The sequence below is a fragment of the Oxyura jamaicensis genome, chromosome 8, assembly GCF_011077185.1.
Source record: "Oxyura jamaicensis isolate SHBP4307 breed ruddy duck chromosome 8, BPBGC_Ojam_1.0, whole genome shotgun sequence".
In the NCBI taxonomy this organism is placed as follows: Eukaryota; Metazoa; Chordata; class Aves; order Anseriformes; family Anatidae; genus Oxyura; species Oxyura jamaicensis.
In genome coordinates, this window is record NC_048900.1 from 24639525 (window position 1) to 24658785 (window position 19261).

The 19261-nt window shown below is 33.8% G+C and overlaps 1 protein-coding gene across 7 annotated transcripts in view; it reads right to left on the minus strand.

The window, feature by feature from the left end:
• BEND5 (BEN domain containing 5) overlaps positions 1-19261 on the minus strand; it is a 921457-nt gene that overhangs the window by 701981 nt on the left and 200215 nt on the right. The window lies entirely within an intron of this gene.

Sequence of the window (19261 nt, forward strand, 5' to 3'; positions counted from 1 at the left end):
TTTAAATTTAAATCGTTCATTACCTCTAACATTTTAAAATAACCCATACTTTCTTCTTACCTTTACAGAAATATATATCATTTCAAATGGAAAAGCTTTTAACATTGATAGCATTCAGCTTTTTTTTTTTTTTTTCAGTTAAGGAGTCTTCAAAACCTGCTAGTGCTCAGAAGGAGAAAATAAATACTCACCTACTGCGGGAGGATGTTGGGGACCATCTAGAGCTACACCAGACTCACTAATCAGTTGCACCTGTGTCTTGTTAACTGGAAATTGTCAAGTCCTTGTAAAATAACAAAGTCTTATGAAAGTGATGCATAAAATGACTTACAGATTGTGAATTATAGGATTTTTTCCCTTGGTAGAGGTTCTCATTTAGTTACTTAAAGAAATGCTATGTTACAAAGAGCAACATGAAAATAAGACTCAGAGGATTTTACTGCAGTAAAACCCTTGATATATGGTTCTGCCAAGTATAAAATTTGTTTATCATTGTATTTGTCTGTGTATTTCAGATATTCCTTTTAACACTTAAGCCCACACACACTAATGTAACACCTGTATATGGAAGTAATTCACATGCATAATGTCATTGTTCATATTAGTCTTACCTCACCTAGGTCTGGGGAAGAGGATACTGTGCAGATGGTCATGTTCTATCAGAAAGCTTTCAACGGGATCTCAGGAGAAATTACTCTTCTCTGTTTAGTGTTATTCCATGTGTTTATTTAGTGTTATATATCACTAATCTGGCTTCTCTGCATGGTATGTCAAACCTAAATATTGGGCAAGAGGCAAGAGTCATTCAAAGTGACAAAGTGAGTCACCATTCAACATATCTTAGGAAAATGGCAATTTTTTTATTCAGCACCCTTCCCCACCAACAGAAGTCATCTTTCTAGTAATATTTTTACTTTCATCTAAACATCAATAATCAGAAGCTTTCAGCTGAAAACTCAAAAATATCTATTTAGAAATCCAGCAGTGGTGTGATTAGACCAGCTTGGGTTGTTTGCTCCCTTGGGCCAAAATCTCTGAAAGAACTGCAATTCTGTCACAAGACATGTATTGCAGCGTGTTGATTCATCAAAAAGAAAATAGTAAGGGCTTTGACAGGGCATATAACCAGGCTACACAGGTACTGAAAACAGATTTGAAGTTGAAAGCTTCTTTCCAAACTTTTTCTACTCTTTTTATTTTTTTTTATAGAAAAAGGCCAAAATATGTGAAAAAAATAAAAATAAAAATAAAAATAAAAATGTTATCTTTATTTAATCAGCTGAGAGAAGAAAAAAATACTTCTGTTTTCAGTTTCTTCTCTTTTCATATATGCACAATCTTTAGACAAAGAACCACTTTTAGTTACATTTCTAGCAAATTGTAGTGCTGCAGGAATATGTAACCAACATTTTATCTGATATTTGACTGGACACCTGAGCCCTGTTGGTCTTGTCATTGACTTTCTCAGTATACATGGGTATTTTCAGGAATGAGTTGAAATAGAAAATAAGGAAACAGTGGGTGGTCTTTCACTGAGACTTTCTAAACCTGCTGTCTTATTTTCTAATGTATTCCATGCCATGTAGCAACCATTGCCAGATGACATTTGAAGTATAGTCATGTATTAAACTCCTTCTACATAATTACAGAAGCTATCCATGTTTAGGATCCATACTCTTTTCAATCAATATTATGGCTGCAGGTGGATAGTAACAGCTGGCTGTTCTGGAACATGTTTGCAAAATTTGCTGATATCTTACATCCCTCAAGAGGAAGCAGCTGAAAAGACTTAAGTTTTCCTTTTCCTAGTAGAAATTTTTTATCCAGTGAGAAGAAATTCTGCAAAGTTTGGTAGGATTTTAAAATAATAATTAAATATTTTTAGTGATACCAAAAAAAAATAAAAATAATATATATATATATAAAGATAATGCTATCAATAAAATATTTTCAGAAAAATATTTAAAAATATTTTCACAAGATGCTTCAAAAATATGAGACCAGTCTGGAAAAAGGGAACAGGAGCAGGAATAGCTACTGTGTTGTGGTTATAGGGAACTGCTGTTTTAAAAATAAATAAATAAATAAATAAAAGCCTATGAGACCAGGTATAAGGTGTGCTACTGTAGACCAGAGAATGAAGTGGAAAGCTCATGGGAGTGTTCTGACCACCTGTTCTTTTCAATATTTCTAGGCCATTCATGAAGTGCAACAGTCAGCCTATGATCCAGAATTAAAGCCTCTCTTATGGACAAGAGATACACATCAAATTAGCTATTTGTGATGGATAACCAAGCAGCCATAACTACTCAAAGCATGCAGGTGGAGTGCTGACAACTGACACTCCCACGGAAATACTTTAAGATAGTAGGCGAGAGTGGCACTAACAATGACAGAGAGGTAGTGATATTTGTATGGATCATGGTTTTGCTCAACCCCTGAAAACACAGAAGGTAATAATCACAATTTAAACAGCATGCAAACACAAAGGTAGAAATCTGTCTGATACCCAGGCTGAAAGATGAGAAGATTTTTGCAGCTGGCATTTTTCACAGTTAAAACCTATTGTTTGTTTGGAGCTTGTGGGAAAAACCTGTGGGGGAAAAGAAGGACATAACAAAACATAGAAAGCTGAAAGTCAGAATATATGGGAGAGCTCAAAACCAGCAACATATATTTGCTTCAGTGTTCTCTGAAGGTTACAAAAACAAAGACATTTTGATGTCTACAGCTACTTGTTACCGACAATGGTCTTGGTTAGGTTACTGGGATCCTAGCCTTGCAAATGTATAAAACCTCTCTATTTACTTCTCCAGAAACTAAGCACAGATGGGCTTTGTGTCCACATTATTCACAGAGGTCCTTGGTTTTCTCTTCTTTTTAATTCAAGTGTTTTGATTGCTATTACAATGAAACCTTTGAACCTTCTATGTTCTGCCATGCATGGTTGTGAATAATAATGGACTAAAGGTTTCCTCATATTCTTTGGTTTTCTTGGAATGGGATCTTTACTGGAGAAGCTGCAGTGCCACCGAAAGAACAAAAAAGAAAAAAAAAAAAAAGAAAAAAAAAAAGCGTTTTGTGGAAAATACAAACCATCATGTAATCAATTTCATAAAAGTAAGGGATATTGTTATGACATTTAACGTCTTGTTTTCTTTCATAAAATTAATAATCCTTGCTATTCTTATGGCAAAGTTAAAATACTTTTTTGCTGTTGTTCTCTTTATGGCTGAATCCTTTTGCAATGTTGAAACATTTACACATAAACCTATTTCTATAAGAAAAAGTAATCGATATGTTAGTATATGTTGCAATTTTAACATCAACAACTAGTAGCTTGTGGTATTGAGTTGAAAAATTGCTTGATTTCTACAGTACTTCAGTACGTGATTTCTTGTATTTTCAATTTTCACTACTTAAACTACCCTAAGTGTCCAGCTTTTGTAGTAACAGACTATTCAAAGTTTTGTACAGGGCTAAGTAGAAGGAAATCTGATCTAATTCCTACTATTTTCATGTAGCTGTCTATCTGACATTTAGAATAAGACCTCACAGCTCGCTTAACTAACCATAACAGTAAGGGGTTATTTAAAATGTCCTCCTGGCTTTGAAAATCCCATTCTGATGCTGAAATGCCAACTGTTGGATTCAAATGATGATCTCTGTCCATTTGCAAAGGTGATTTGCAGTCTGTTAAAAAATTTGTTTTGGCAACATCACGAACATGAGAACAGCTAAACAAAACTCGGAGGATTTGGACATGAGAGTTCAGAGTCCGAAGTCATGTACCCTGTGCTGCAGTTGCATAACAAAAATGTCTTTCCTCTCTGGCACTAACCCCGTCTTCAAGGGAAAAACAAGCAAACAAACAAACATACAACAACTGCAAACAAACATACAACAAAACAAAGATAACTATTATTCCTGGGGCATGCAGTATAGCTGCAGTCCAGTCACTTTTTTTTTAATGCCACAGATAACAATTACATTTTGTCCTGACTGAGCTTTGAACATGGATTAAAGTACATTCATATTCAGAAAAGCTCTCAAACATATATAATTAGCTGCATTTTTAAGCATTCCTTAACTTCAAGTTAAGTAAACACTCATACTTCCTTCCTGAATAAGGGTGCATTTCTGATTCGGATTTAAGACAGTCTAACAATATGGGGAAAATATGCTGAATTTACCAAAATCCCATAGGCACAATTTATACTTTGCAACTAATCACTGTAGATTGGAAGTGACATTTCTGCAGTTTTGGGATGCAGGGGCATTTTTATTACTGTTAAAGATCAACTTTAAATGTAATATTTTTGGGGTAGTTTATGTAAATCTATCTAAAATGTTGTATGAATAAAAGGAATTTGAGAGTGGATCGCTCGTATTTATTGGCTTTGAAGTACTTTGCTCAAACCATTATATTAAGTTATCAAAAACATTGCTTAGATACTGAGCATGTCTCAGCACAAATTCTGGTAAATTTCCACCAAAAATGAGTCTCCAAAAGGAGATAAACATGGTACAGTGCTGAACATCTTCTAGGAAGAAATCACATCATATTTGACCAAAGCCCCTTTCAATATCTTACAGATTTGATTTTACCTCCGCTCACTTCCAAAAGCTATTGTAAAAATCTGTTTCAAAGTGTCCTCTTGGTAGAGAAAATATCATCTCTATTCTTATTCTTCTGCAAAACAGCAGTTGCAGCAGATTATAGTTATGAGGCTACCGCAAATGCTCTGTGCATGTTAACATGTAAAATCTACACTTGTTAATATGCCCATTTGATGTAATATGGAAAGTTGCTGAAATTCCTTCTGAGGAAATGTTAGAAAATTGATAATATTTCTTCATAACATAGTATCTTAATATCATATCTCAGTACTAATACTGAGTATTACTGAGTACTGAGTATTACCATAGTAATACAAAAGACCTGTCACACTTTATGTTTTTCAATCTTGGACTGTTGGAAAAGACTTAGTGGAGGTTTTTTGGAAACAATATTTAAATACATTTCCTTTAATATTTCTTAGAGGTTAAAAATCATAATAGCAGAAGATACAGACTATCAACATCACATTAGCAAAAATATTTTTGACTAGAGATCTGAGACATTTCTCAATTCCTTTGGGAACTACAGATGACCACTTTTACTGTTCCAGAATTGACTGAAAATCTAACTATACTATCCTCAAATGCTAATCCAGGTTACATAGACTTTTTTTTTTTTTTTTTTTTTTTTAACTCCAATGTATATGATGAGTCTGCCTTTGATTTTACTTTTATCTATAGTAACCACATCACTAATGGTGCACCAAGAGCCAGCCTATAACTATGTATCAGAAAGTCAAAAAAATCTGCAAAACTACTTTGGTGGCCAAGCATAGGGAGAAGGAGGAATCCACTTATCACAAAGGAGACAGAAAAATATGAATAAAAGTAAGTGTATGCAGTGGTATGAGTAGAAGACTTCAACAAATAGAAAATAGTAATATGAGCTTCAAAAATAATGAAGAGTTTTCTACAAGATTTGGCAAGTGCTCTGTCAACAAAACACAAATACTGGGAGAATACTTTTCTCTGTTCCTTCCTCACTTGACATTGATGTCAACTGGAATTTTATATACTCCAGGAATGAAGATTCAAGATGTAAATGTGACTGTAAGAAATAAAGTGGTGATTCAGATTTGGGGCGTCAGCTGCAAGAGGAGCACACGGTGTGTCTCAAGAGGATAAAATACACAGTTTAGTTCTGCCCTAGTTCCAGATCATTAGGGATTTCCTTGGCATAAATCAAAGCAATCTTAACAGTCCGTGTTCACCCCAGCTGCTGTGATCCCCAGCCTGGGAAAGCTGAGTCATTCACTCTCTGTGATAGCACTGAGTACCAGCTTTGTCACCAGTCTTTGGTCCTGAAACACAGACCTTCTTTCTTCAGGTGACAATTCAGCACAACTTGCAGAATCTGTACACACAACAAGCTCAGAGTAGTATCTGTGAATAAATAATCCATTCATAACAAGTAGCTTGGGCTGTCTTTATGTATAAAGGCAGTTTAATAGTAAGTGTATGGTTTTTTGTCTGTATCATGGCAACTTTTATGAAACACTGATAAAAATGTGACCACAAGGTTTCTTCCCTACTAAACACTGCCCACCTTCTAAAAATATATGGCAGTCAGGTATCCTCTTTCAGAGAGAACAATTACTTTTTTCACATTGTGTATTACAGCTCATGTTTATAGATGTTTTTTCCTTAGTAACTGGCAGAAAAAAAAAAAAAAAACTAGAATACTGACAATTCTAAAAAAAATTAAAATATGAAAAAAAAAAAACTGTGCAAATAAAGCAGAATTTTACATATAAGGAACATCTTTATTGAACAATTCTTAGAGATCATTTTGAAATAACACTGGTATAGACATTTGCTTGTATGATCTTATTACTAAGTTTTAAGGTGGTAACTATAGTAGTTTTGCATTATGTCCTCACCAACTGCAAACAAGCATAAGAATTCAAAGACATTCATATATAAATATTCATATAGGAAGACTTCTGTAAATTGTTTCAGGGTTTTGATCACATATATTACAAATATAATCAATGGTAAATATGTTAAATTACTGTAGTTATTCCCTTTTGTTAAGACTTGTATTAACTATTAGATTTTTTAAAAATGATCATCATTTATATCTTCATTGAATGTAATCCTGAGAAGCAGTCTTAAAATGGTGTGATAATTTTTTTAAGTTCTGTGTTTATAAAAAAAATAAATTAAAAAAAAATGCATTTCATAAACTTCCATATATAAATACAAAATTAGCAGAGTAAATTATAGTTCAAAAGCAGGGCAGCTCTTGTCCAAAGAATTTCATATTGCTGACTACAACTGGATTTTAAGATTTATTTTTATCTTGATAGATGTGTAAGTAAGCTAAAATGGCTATTTTAGCACCAGAATATGTCAAGACGGACTTCCAAGGTTCTCAAAGAAATATATCATTGCATATACAGATTTTTCTTAAAAAAAAAAAAAAAAAAAAAAAAAAACATTTCTTTCACCCAGGGGACAACCTATCACAATAAGAATTGTCAGTGTCTTATTTAAAATGGCAGATCTCAGGTTTGATTCTGGCAGCTTTTGATCTCTTGATGGCCCAAAAGCTTTCAAATACAGAAGAATCTGATGCTTTTTTGGCATCCTGCAGTGTGCCTAAACCTCAAAAGCAACTTTTAGTCCCAGAAGTGAAATACTGGAGCAGTGTAAACAAAACACAAACGTCACAAAATGATGAATATCTCAAACAAAATATCTTTGTCGGACAGATGACAACTTCAGTTAACTTGAAAAGCATTTGTTGAATCTGCAGTCTGCAAACAAACTTTTGATTTACAGCCTGAAACTAAAAAATAAATTAAAAAATGAATTATTAAAATTTCAAATATTCTTTTTCAAAATTCATATAATAGTTCAAGTAAGTCCATTTGTTGAAACATTTAGTCCCTGAGAAAAAGATTCCTTCATATTCCTACACCACAGTAATGCACATAACTAACCGGTTACAGCTGTCAGTAAACAGTATATAGAAAACCGTCTTCAGTGAAACTCTCATATCTGAATTATTGGAAAACAACAGCTTAACTAAGAAAGACAGACAAAATATTTGATATCATTTGTAGTAGCTTCTGATTAGAATATGACAATGACAGCTATTTTATCCCTAGAAACCTCTTCTTGGTCGTACTGTATTGATTAGGTAAGACAAATGCAGAATAAAATTGTCCTAAACTTCAAATGGGAGAAAGTCCTTAACTCTTATGAAAGTTCAGGCTTTTTTCTTTCTTGTGATGAGGGGAAGGGAAGGGAGAAGAAATGGGACAACACTGTGGTACATAACATTTTGATGTTTTAATTCTAGCACCAATACAATAAAACTGGCTCACCACATTTCTTCTTTATGTCTCTCAGTGCTGCTTTAATCTTGTAAGAGAAGCCACAAAATACTAGAACTATGCCTCAGTCTATTAGGCATCATATATTATATTTTTAAAGATACTAGAAAGAAGGGCAAAAGGTAGTAGATTAGTAGGTTTCATACTGTAACTTTTTTATATTGGCTGTAACTACGTGATCATAAATATAGTAGCTATAACACCATTACTAGGAATCAAAGCATTTTGAAAATGTCTGTTCCTTATGGCAAGTTATAGTGAAGTTAAATTGATAATAAAGCACTGTACTAGTAATACACCTAATCATCATAATAGTAATAATGATAATATTTTTTTTTAAAAAAGGCATACACAACAGAAATGTAAGAATATATTGGGAAACAATTCAAAGAGATTGGGGAGTGACAGCAGAGTGTTTTTCATACTAATGAAATTCCTTGTTCCTAACATTTAAATGCCTGGATGCACAGTGCAGGGCCCCATTCTGACTAAATCTGTGCTGTTAGGTTTACAAATAAACCTGCTAAACCTTTTACATTTTTGATCAGTGATGGCATGCTTAGCCCACACATCCTATTTACACTATGTTTCTTTTATACTTTTAAAATATAAAGCGTTTTTTACAAAATAAGAGTTTTTTCCACTTAAGCTATGCAGTCTTCGTTCTTCATACATTTTAATGGCTGTAAGTGATTTAGAAGCTTATTCTTTCAATACTAGTTAAAACTGGCAATATTTATTGGTAAATAAAAGTCTAATTATCATAATTTAGGAATATTTCCATCACATTTTTTTTTCCTAAATAAATAGCTGGAAAAATATCTCCTTTACATATTTAAATAGAAACTGTGTCACAACTTACCTCATTCTGATGTTCTAATGCAAAGATTTTGTACCTATTCTAAATATAACGCAAGAGTGTTTTAACTAAAAAAAAAAAAAAAAAAAAAGAAAGAAAAAGAAAAAGAAGCAGGGGGGAAGGGATGTGCATTCATTGATAATTCATTGTTTCATTCCCACATTCTGCAGAGAGACGGAGTTTGACCAGTAGCAAACTGCTACCAAGGAGTTTTCTAAGGATAGTGCAAGATTAGCTAGTACAACCCCAAAGAGAGATGGAAGTGGCATGAGCCACGTCCTTAAAAAATGTCTTGTTTCGAGACACATTAGGAACAATTCTGATCCCTTATGCCTGCTTCTTGACTGTCTAGAGTAAGAAGATGCAAAGTTCAAACCTTCTACTGTTGTGATCAAACTCACATACTACTTGACCAGAATCATATTAGCTAATAAAGTCCTTACAAATACCTAGAGCATACCACAAAGCAGTTTAAACATCAGTGTTTCTGAAATCAGAAAAGGAAAATCATCAGCCACTTCAAACAGGTCCTTCTTTGACATCAGAAAGTCAATTCACTCAGCTTAGCAGCATTCAATTCTCAACAACATTTTGTTCTGGGTCTCTGACAAGTTATTCTAGGCTGTGAAATTGTCAGGAATGATGGATGACTATCAGCCTTCTGCTATCTTCTTTCCTTCTCCTTAGAGATTTTTGACTGCTGACTGCAAAGCAAATTCCTCTTTTCTCTATTTTTGCACAACATACCAAATGAACAACAGTAATTATGAGAAAGCCTACACTACAATTATTTTAGCACTTAACTTTGTATTGACATATGTAAGAGACAGAGCTATCTAGATTGATTAGCAATGATATAGCTTCCTGCCTTTTACTAATATTGCTGCAGTCATCCTTTACATGCAATTCCTCCCTCCCCCCCACCAAAAAAAATAAAAATGTTTTTCTCTCTTTTCTCTCTTAATATTTTTAAATTACAAATTGAACTAATTACAGAAAAATTCTAATACTTTATGAATGTAGCATATTATTATTATGCCAGTGCTTCAAACTGTATAGTACTTGTAACATAATCAAAACTGACATAAGAGAATAATTTAAGGATATTAACTGGGATTTTCTTAGGAAAGATGCTAAAGCTGCATTATTGTTCCAGGTTGAAAGCCTGTCTTGAACAAATCCTGTTTGGCCAGCCAATTGCAGCCCTGATATGCATAGGGAAAATTTTTACTGAAAACAGCATTAAACCTACTTACACATTGACAGAATTTGATGTCAAGTATTTAAACCATTTACTAAAACTAAGTACAGGAAGAAACATCTGATCTGGAAAAAAACAATTTAGGGAGGAAAAATGCAATAGTGAGAGACCATAAACTGGGACATCCTTCAACCCCATGACAATTATAATCCAGTCTCTCATATTCCCATTGTATACAAAATAACTGCAAAATTTATCACAAACAATTCTCTAGCAATAACAGTACAATAATTAATCTCCATTACTCTCAGCCACATAGCGGTTCTTTTCAATTAGATGTCATTTCTGCTCAGCTCAGTACATAAGGCTACATATACACAGTTAAATGAAAGCCTATTCCTCCTCAGACGGTATGGTCAATCCTGAAAAATCTAGATGGACTACCTCCAAAGAAATCATTATCAGATATCATCATCATTGCCATTAATATTAAATTCAAAGAAAACCAAAACAACCCTACTTTCTAAAAATCATAATTGGAGCATATGCATATTCCCTTTTGTCCCTTAATATATCATGACAAGAGGCTTACATTCACTAGGATTTTTTCTTGATCACATTAGATATGTGTTAGGTAGAAACCAATGTTTCTCCCTCCTGAGCTCCTACTGTGAAGTGGGTAGTATTTGCAACTTACTGTGATTTAGAACTTACAAAAGGTGAAAGTGGATGCATTTTAAATAGGGTCATATTAACATACATATTTCCTCCTCAACTTTTTTTCCTTTAATTTCCCTTAAGTCAAGTAGAGCTACATTCTGTTTCTTTTAAACAGAATGTGTTAAAGTAACTAGACACTTAATACGGATTTTGCTGATGTTATAAAATAATTTGCTGTTGTCTCAGCATTCTCTTTTTTCCCTCAGCTGTACTAATGGATAATTATTTGATTATGGAATGATTATGTAGGAGTAAATACAAAGGGAAAGAAATAAACTACAGAAAAAAAAATAGAAGCTGTGACTTTCTGAATAAATAAATAAATAAATAAATAAATAAATCTGGGCCATAGTGTCAAAATTCGGCTTAGTGCCTTTGCATGACATTCTGTTACAACCACTGCATTTGTCAGAATATTTTGGAAGTCCTATCCTTGATATGTATTTTTATTTATATGAAAAGTAAGCTGTCTGCTGTACTGAAATATTCATTGGGAAACCAGGAATGGATTCAGCTGGTACAAACATTAATTTACTTTCATGCTTCGAACTGTTGCGGCAGAATTCTGTCATATCACTTACAAAGGGTTTAATAAGTGTTTAAGCTGCACAGTTCACTGCCACAACAAAAAACAAAAAGGTCAGTTTAACTTTTATGAACTGTGTATAAAAGATTAGCTCTCTTAGATTAAAAAAAAAAACAAATAAACAAAAAAAAAAAAACACAGCTTTAATCTGTGAGCGAAATGCGCTCTATAACACAACATTTTCTTGCAGAGGTATGACCATTTAATGGTGTCCCTAAAATAAATAAATATATAAATAAAGCCACCATCTTCATCAAAAATATACTTTCAAAATATCAGGTCAATACCAAATCAAAAGCTATCAAGCTATTTAGTCTAGAGGTCTGTAATACATGAAATACATTTTCAAATTTTACATTGAAGATAGCTAATCATTGGTACCATATTATCATAATTAATCCTTAATCAGATAAATTAACTCACAGGTCTGTTCAAAAAGAAATTAAATTAAATCTTTTTGTGCAGTAGAAAAATAAATATAACCTCTCCTATGAAATGTCCTAAATGTCTCCTACAAAAAAGTCATTAATGGAATCTGTGGTATAGAGTAACTTAATGTCAGAAAGAGAGGTAACAGATATAACAGTCACATAATGAGATGAAATGCAATTTAAACAGTAATCTCATTGCCTAAAAATAAATAAACCTCTTCAGCTTTACCTTTTAGATTTAGCTTAGTCCTATTTGTTTTATCTCCATTTAGGCTTCAACTTTAATCATATCTCAGAAGATTTTACACAGTACTGCAGCAGCAAGTGAGTTTGTCTACAATATTTGCCTGCTTGTAGCTGTTTACTCTGAAATTTCCCATTTGCTCCCAACTAGAAAGCAATGTCCAAAGTCATAAAGCAGAGATAAGGGTTTAAATTCCACTATCACGACAATCACCTTCTCACCAAAGAAGTTTGAACAGTATTTAATTAAATACTCACTTTCAGAGCTTTCATTTATTTTTCTTATACCAATAGTAAGATCCAGATATGTGTATCATTATGGTATCATTATATAGTGTCATTATATAACATGATTCTAATACTATTATCTTACAACTTGTAGTGTAGACTTTGTACTGGTAACTGTGTTTTCTTAAAAATATAAATATCTAAAAATAGAAACAGATCAATGTCTGCCTATATTTTACAAAAAGTGAGAGGAGACAGAAAAAGAAAAGTGCACATTTTTTTTCATACATATGATCAATTAAAAACTACAAAATAAAAACTGCAACAAGGGTGAATTTATAAGGCATTTCCAAAAACAAAAGAAGAGCCCCTACCACTCTACAGGAGAAACATGTACAAAATGCAACATGAACAGTCTTCCAAGGAAAACATATAAATTTTGAATAAAAACAAATCCAATTTCCCTGAAATCTCAAGTACACCATTTTTCCCTTATAGCCTATTAATATGCTCCAGCCAGACAAAAGTCTTGCATTTACAAAGTGTATTTTATATTTATTATATTGTATCTAATATATGTAGCCCATATATTTGGTAGAAATTAATGCTTCTTCTTCATAAGTTCCCTTATGAAGCACGAAACATTTTCAACTTACTGTAGATTCAAATTTGCAAAAGATGAGAGTGGGGATTTTTTGAAAAGGTCTATTTTTTATTTTTATTTTTATCAGAGAGAAAACATTTTCTCTCTTAAGTAACTATTAGCATGCTAGCTATTACATCTTGGAAATTATGTTGTTCTACTACAACATTCTGCCATGTTTTAGGTCTCATTGGCATCATTCTGCTCAAGTAGATTGCCTGGGACTCGTTGATACTTTCATAGAAGCAAACAAGTAAGGAATGACAGCTAAAATAATGAGGACAGCTAGCATACCAGTATGTGAAGAGCATCTCTGTATTAGTAGAAGGAGAGGTCACTGGTTTGGGTACACAAAACTTGTAAAATTTCTACACATGGGGAGATAAGAGGCTGTTGGGTAGCTAACACAGGAAGAAAACTCTATAACACCATTCAGAGAAACAATATTTTACTTAGCATGTCATGTTTTTCTCTCAGATGTACATTACTACTAGTATTGAGTATTAAATTTAGTTACCCTAAGCTGGAACATGTTATTTAAATCAGATTTACAAACATTTTTTGAACTTTCTAATGTGTCTTGATTTAATAAATCCATAAAGCCCTTTACATGCATTACTGAAAGAGCTACTCTTTGTCTTGATGTATTTCAAGATAAAACCAGACATCAATTCCACAAATTTTAAGATATTGAGAAAAAAAGGATTTCTAGATCAAACATTTCCTAGTTAAAGACTCCAGAAGCATGCATGGAAAACTACAGGCTATGGTAATTTCCTTTTCTGAAATCAAAAACATGTTACTGAATACAACTTTATTCCTTTCTTTCCATTCTATCAGGATTTGTTTTCAGATGAGTTACATTTCTGACAGAAGAACTTGTCATAAATATTTTGTTGTAACCTATCCTTTAATTAAGGCATTATGTCAAGTTTGAGCATAGATCCAATTTTAGACAGCATCAGAAACAGAAAATGTTTTAAAACATTCTGACAGAAGCCTCAGTCACATTTAACCAACTCTGAATCATAATCATCTTTTTCATTCTTAAAGAATTCTAAGATAAAAATTGGACATTTCTCACTGAACAAGCAACACCAAAAAAAATCCAAATTCCCATTCTACTGTAGGATATAATGATAATTATTCAATGGACAGGCCTCATCATTTCCATATTTTAATGGCTGACCAACAGAGATACTGGTAATATTGCAAGAAAAATATTATCAAGACTTCTGTTTCATGTCTATAAATAATGACTATTTTGTTATACCATGCAGAATATTATGAAAAGGGCAACAACTGAAAGCAAATATTTATTCTTATTTTCTGTTAGTCTGCAAGCGGACTGGTGCCTCTAAGTTAATGTTAGTGTTATCAGCTGCAAAGGGTAACACACTTTCAAAGTTCAAACCATTTGGTCACACTCTGCCTTTCATATTTCCAGAAATTTCTAAGACACTTTCATTTTCTTCTTGAAAATAATCAAATAACCATGCAGGAATGAAAAAGTGTTAAAAACATTTGATATTGTTTTGAAATATCAGTATCCATGGAGAAGAATATAGCTTTTCAACCAAGCCTTTAGTAATTTTTTTCCCCCAACTGAAGAAAATAACTAGCACATTTTTTAGCAATAAAATCCTATTCAGATGTAAGATGTATAATTTTAGCTAGGTTGAATCCTGAAGGACAATGCTATTTTCCTTCCCAATCAAGTGACCTACCTGAAAGACTACGTATAACACAGTTTGCAGCAGTCACCTTATCATTTTTCATACTTTGATATTTCTTAGCAACAAAAAAAGTTGGAGTAGTTCTGGTTTTGGAAGCTACACTAGAATTATATTTATAATCCATACTGTTTCTATTTTGGCATTCCTCTGACAGTTCCTGCTTGACATTGTATTTTTGGGGAGCATGACTGGGTCTTAAGAAACTAGGACAAGATGCCATGCTTGTTGGGCCCTCCTACGCAAAACAAGTCACTCTCTCACATTGGAAAGTTTCCATCTTCTCTGCCTTTGTTTCACTCCGTGATTCACTGACCACATAATACAGCCCTTGTTTCTACACTTGATGCTGCGATGTGTGCCATGCTGGGGACAGCTGAGCTCGGGTAACATCCATAATGTAACTTCTGCCAGAAACCATCCCAGCCCCAGTATGGTCTGAGTTAGGAGTATTCTGGTCCTGGGTGAGCTGAGAGTCCAGTGCTGCTCAGTTGTTGGTACCGGGTGCATCCATGCCCATGTCAGGGCAGGTGGAAGATGGCATCTCAGCAACACAAGGAAGGAGCTCCAACAAGACACAGAGGGCAACCCTTCCCTTACTGACTCCATCAGATATGTTGCTGACCAGAAAAGACCCTTGTACGCACCAAAGACCGTCCCAGGCAGTGAGTTTATAAACTTATTAAATCCTAGCTATTTTGTGCGTGTGATGGACAATAAATACTTACTTGATCATTTTAGGCTGTGTATTTGCTGCTTGCTGAGTTGATTTTTGCAAAGCCAAAGATGCCCAAACAAATGGGACATTAACTATACTATGATGACCTTCATGTAGCTTTTGAGTCTTTGTAATAATCCATTCTTATTCTGCTGCATTCCTGAACATCTCACCATCATTTCAAGTATATCGACACTCCCAACATTGAAAGCCTTCCATGTCCCCTACACCATATCCCCTTGAAAACCTGCCTGGCCCTGTCAGCTCTCCTGGGAAAAACAAAATTCAATTTTGCCTACACTGCTGAGAAGAATTAAGCTGTCTCTGATATGAATAATAAGCAATGATCCCATTGGGCTAAGCACTGTATAGAGATGTAGCAATGAGTTGGTCCCTGCCACAAAAAGCTTACAAGCTAATTAATGAAAAAATAGGTTGTCATATCTGTAAAACAATGTAAAGATGTAAATGGCAGTCCCATGTGGGTGATCCAGCACCGTATGAAGCTTTGCAAAACTTTTAGTGAAAAAAAGCAAGACTTGGGCACATTCATAAATTATCTTCTTATACTTTGCCTTCTAAAACTATCCAGAAGCAGTGAGAAGGGAAACGTGAAAGAGACACGTTGTAATGATAGATGTCTCTGTGTTACACTCTGATTTTAATTAGAGTTAACTCAGTGTGTTGTTCTTGCTCTAACATTGGCATTTAAGTACTCTGTTTTTCTTCCCCTCTGCTACAAAATCAGCATGATCACAGTGAAGTATTCCTTCTTAATAACTTTTAACAATTTAAAAATATGTACAGAATATAATCCAATACACTATTTCCTCCCTCGTCTACAAACATGTAAAGGTGACAACCGAGCTGTGTGACCTGCACTTGTTGTCTCACTGATATTACTATTATTAACCATTTATCCACATTTCGCTGTGGATAATGTCAGAACAAACACCCAGCAAATTTGCCTTACAGTCAAAAAGCAACCTAACATCTTTCAAGCCATGAAGAATCCGGCTTCCTCACCCCATCTGCCAAAACCTGGCAACAGTTTTCTAATACTTATTTAATGGAGTGTTGGGCAAATCTGCAGCAGCATGAAAACAGACTATTAAATTCAATGACATATAAGCAGCTCGAGGTGCTACTAAGAAAAAAGGATGTAAAATGACACTTTAAATGGTGGCTTCCAGTCTGGGTGAAAATACCAGTTCCAGTGGTATTCCCAGTGGTAAGATGTTTTAAGTGCAGTGCCACAAAGCCTGTAGGATTCATTTGCAGAAGCCTCCACAAGTGTTTTCTCAAAGGGTTACACCTATCTGCCTGTATTGGTTTACAGTGCAGGAAATTCCCAGGGCCATACCTAGTGTCACATTCTTTTTATTACAGATTCTGTATGGCTGCAGGCTCAAGAGTATCATTGCTATAAGTATCAAGAGGCCTGAGGAAAAGATCCTTGAATAAAGCCAGGTAAAACTCTGTCTAGACAAGAGAAGTGAGGCATTTTGGTTCACGCTGTTCTGGGCTCCAAGAGGAGTGACACCCATATGTACATTGAGATTTCTGCCCACAGATTTCTGCCTGCATTCAGCATCCAAAAGTGAGCATTTATGGTCTGCCAGGTGATCCTTTGTTAATTCTTTTTAATTCTTAGTTTAGCCATTCAGTTGCCACTGAGACTTTATTTTTTCAAACAGACTTTAAAATAGTATTAAAATTTCAGACGGTGCAAATTGGCTTTCTAAAGAGTACTTAAAAATACCAGTTAATGAAAGTACATGCAGTTGAGATGGGATTATATTAGATCAATTTTAAACTCTAGTCTTCATGATACAAATCATATATAGTGACCACAATACTCCTCTCAGACTGTATGAAAAGAATTTATCTAAATGTGCTACAGTGCAAAAAAATAAGTATGCCAGCCTATTATTTCTATCCAAAAGGGAAATGTTGTTTTTAATTTTTTTATCTATACTACTTAGAAAGACAAGTATCAAAGAGTAAATAACTTCATAAAGAAGATGTTACTAGGAAAAAAAAAATAAAATCTCATTATTCACGAATTAGTCAGTAAACTAAGGTGTTCTTTGCCCCTATCATTCACCTGTTTTTTTTTGTTTGTTTTTCACCTCCTATCAAAAGTGGAAAAAACACTGACAGAAGTCATTCTATTTTTTTTTCTGTAAATGTAAAAAAAAATACAGAAAAATATGCATTAAATGACTTTTCAGTTGCAATGGGGAAATTCAGAGTACGATTCTCAAAACTCTCTATTATTTATTTGCTGTTGCTGGTCTAGAAGATAGACAGTAGCATGCAAAATATTGTTTCTAAGAGTTTCTGAAATTAGGCAGAATGGATATCTGAATTTAGTGCCTATTTCAGAGACACATGCCTTAAAAATTGAAAGGACTGCACATTGTCTTCCATTTTTGAGATTAGATTTTTAGATTATTTGGAAACTTGGATTATATCATTCTTATTTGCCTCTTCCTCTTGTTCTGCATATAAACTGAGATAAATTTCAGCAAAATGCATAACTTACCAAAAGAAATATATGCAGAAATAATTGGGGAAGGTTGTTCCTTTAAACTCCAACTGCAAATTCCAGCTGCTTCTTTAGATCCAGTGTCTTCTGAATTTGCTTTCTATTTTCAGAATATTTTAAATTACGAGAACCGAATTGTTTAAGTTTACTTTTGTGGTATTTAACGCTTTTTGTGTTTCCAAATACTTCTATTTCTTGTTTGTTTTCCAAAATTTTCAAGCTATGTTCTATTAATTTTTCATTGTGTGGATGCACAGCTAACTGCAATATCTAAAGACAATCTAAAGACAGGATCTGTCACATCTGGAAGATTCTTTCCAGTACTGTTTACAAGGTACAACCTTTTCTTTTTCATCCAGCTGTATTTCACATTTCCCCATTTTATTTGGCACACTTTAGGTGCAAAATGCACTTTCTACTTAATCATGAAATAACTGTGACAGGATATGACGGCTGTGCAAAATGAAGACCTTTAAGAGGTTCACAAAACAGGATACAGGGAGTCTGAGACACTGCTGCCACATGTACTGCCAAGCAGGAGTCGATTAATCAAGATATTGTGGCAGGAAAAAATGTTTTCTCAAATTTGTGACAGAGATCTGAGGCTGGTTTGTCTCTGAGCACTATTAAGGAAGCAGTGTTCAGTCCCAAATTTTAGCCCTGATTCTGACTCTGATATGTTTCATAACCTTGTGGAAAATCACTTGACTTCTGTGAACCCCATTTTTTACCTGCAAAACAGAAATAGTAGCATTAACCTGTCTCCTCACGTTATTAGTCTTAACTAATTAATATCTATAAAACACTGGGATCACCAAATGAAACATTGGTTATAAATGCAATTACTGTTATATACGTGATAATGGATAGGAAAGAAAATCTAGAGAGGGAAGAGCAGCTTCATTGCTAATGCAGCAGCTTTCTCCTATTGCTCTCATTAGTCCTTCCTGATTTAAACATTGTGTTTTTCAGTTTTTCTACCAGTGGAAAAATGGTATCTACTTTATAAACAGAACATTATAACTTTATTACCTTTTTACTATTACAAACTATCTACTTTATATTTGCAAATGAAATGGCATGCGCTTTTGTGCAATAAACAAGTGGAAAGCACCAAAGAACTATTAAGTTCTAAGGTGAAAGAGCATCCAACCACAGGCTATGCAACAAGATTTTATCCTAATAATATTACAGTCAGGTGAAAAATATACTGCTTCTATTCAAAGTCCTGCAAAGCTTTCTCAGTGCAGGACGTCAGGACTAGTAGCATAACAGCAAAAGCAGCTCTGTTTTGTATCCTACTGTCTCATTTCAAAGAGCCCCCTCATGGAAAGAAAGAAAAAGAAAGAAAGAAAGAAAGAAAGAAAGAAAGAAAGAAAGAAAGAAA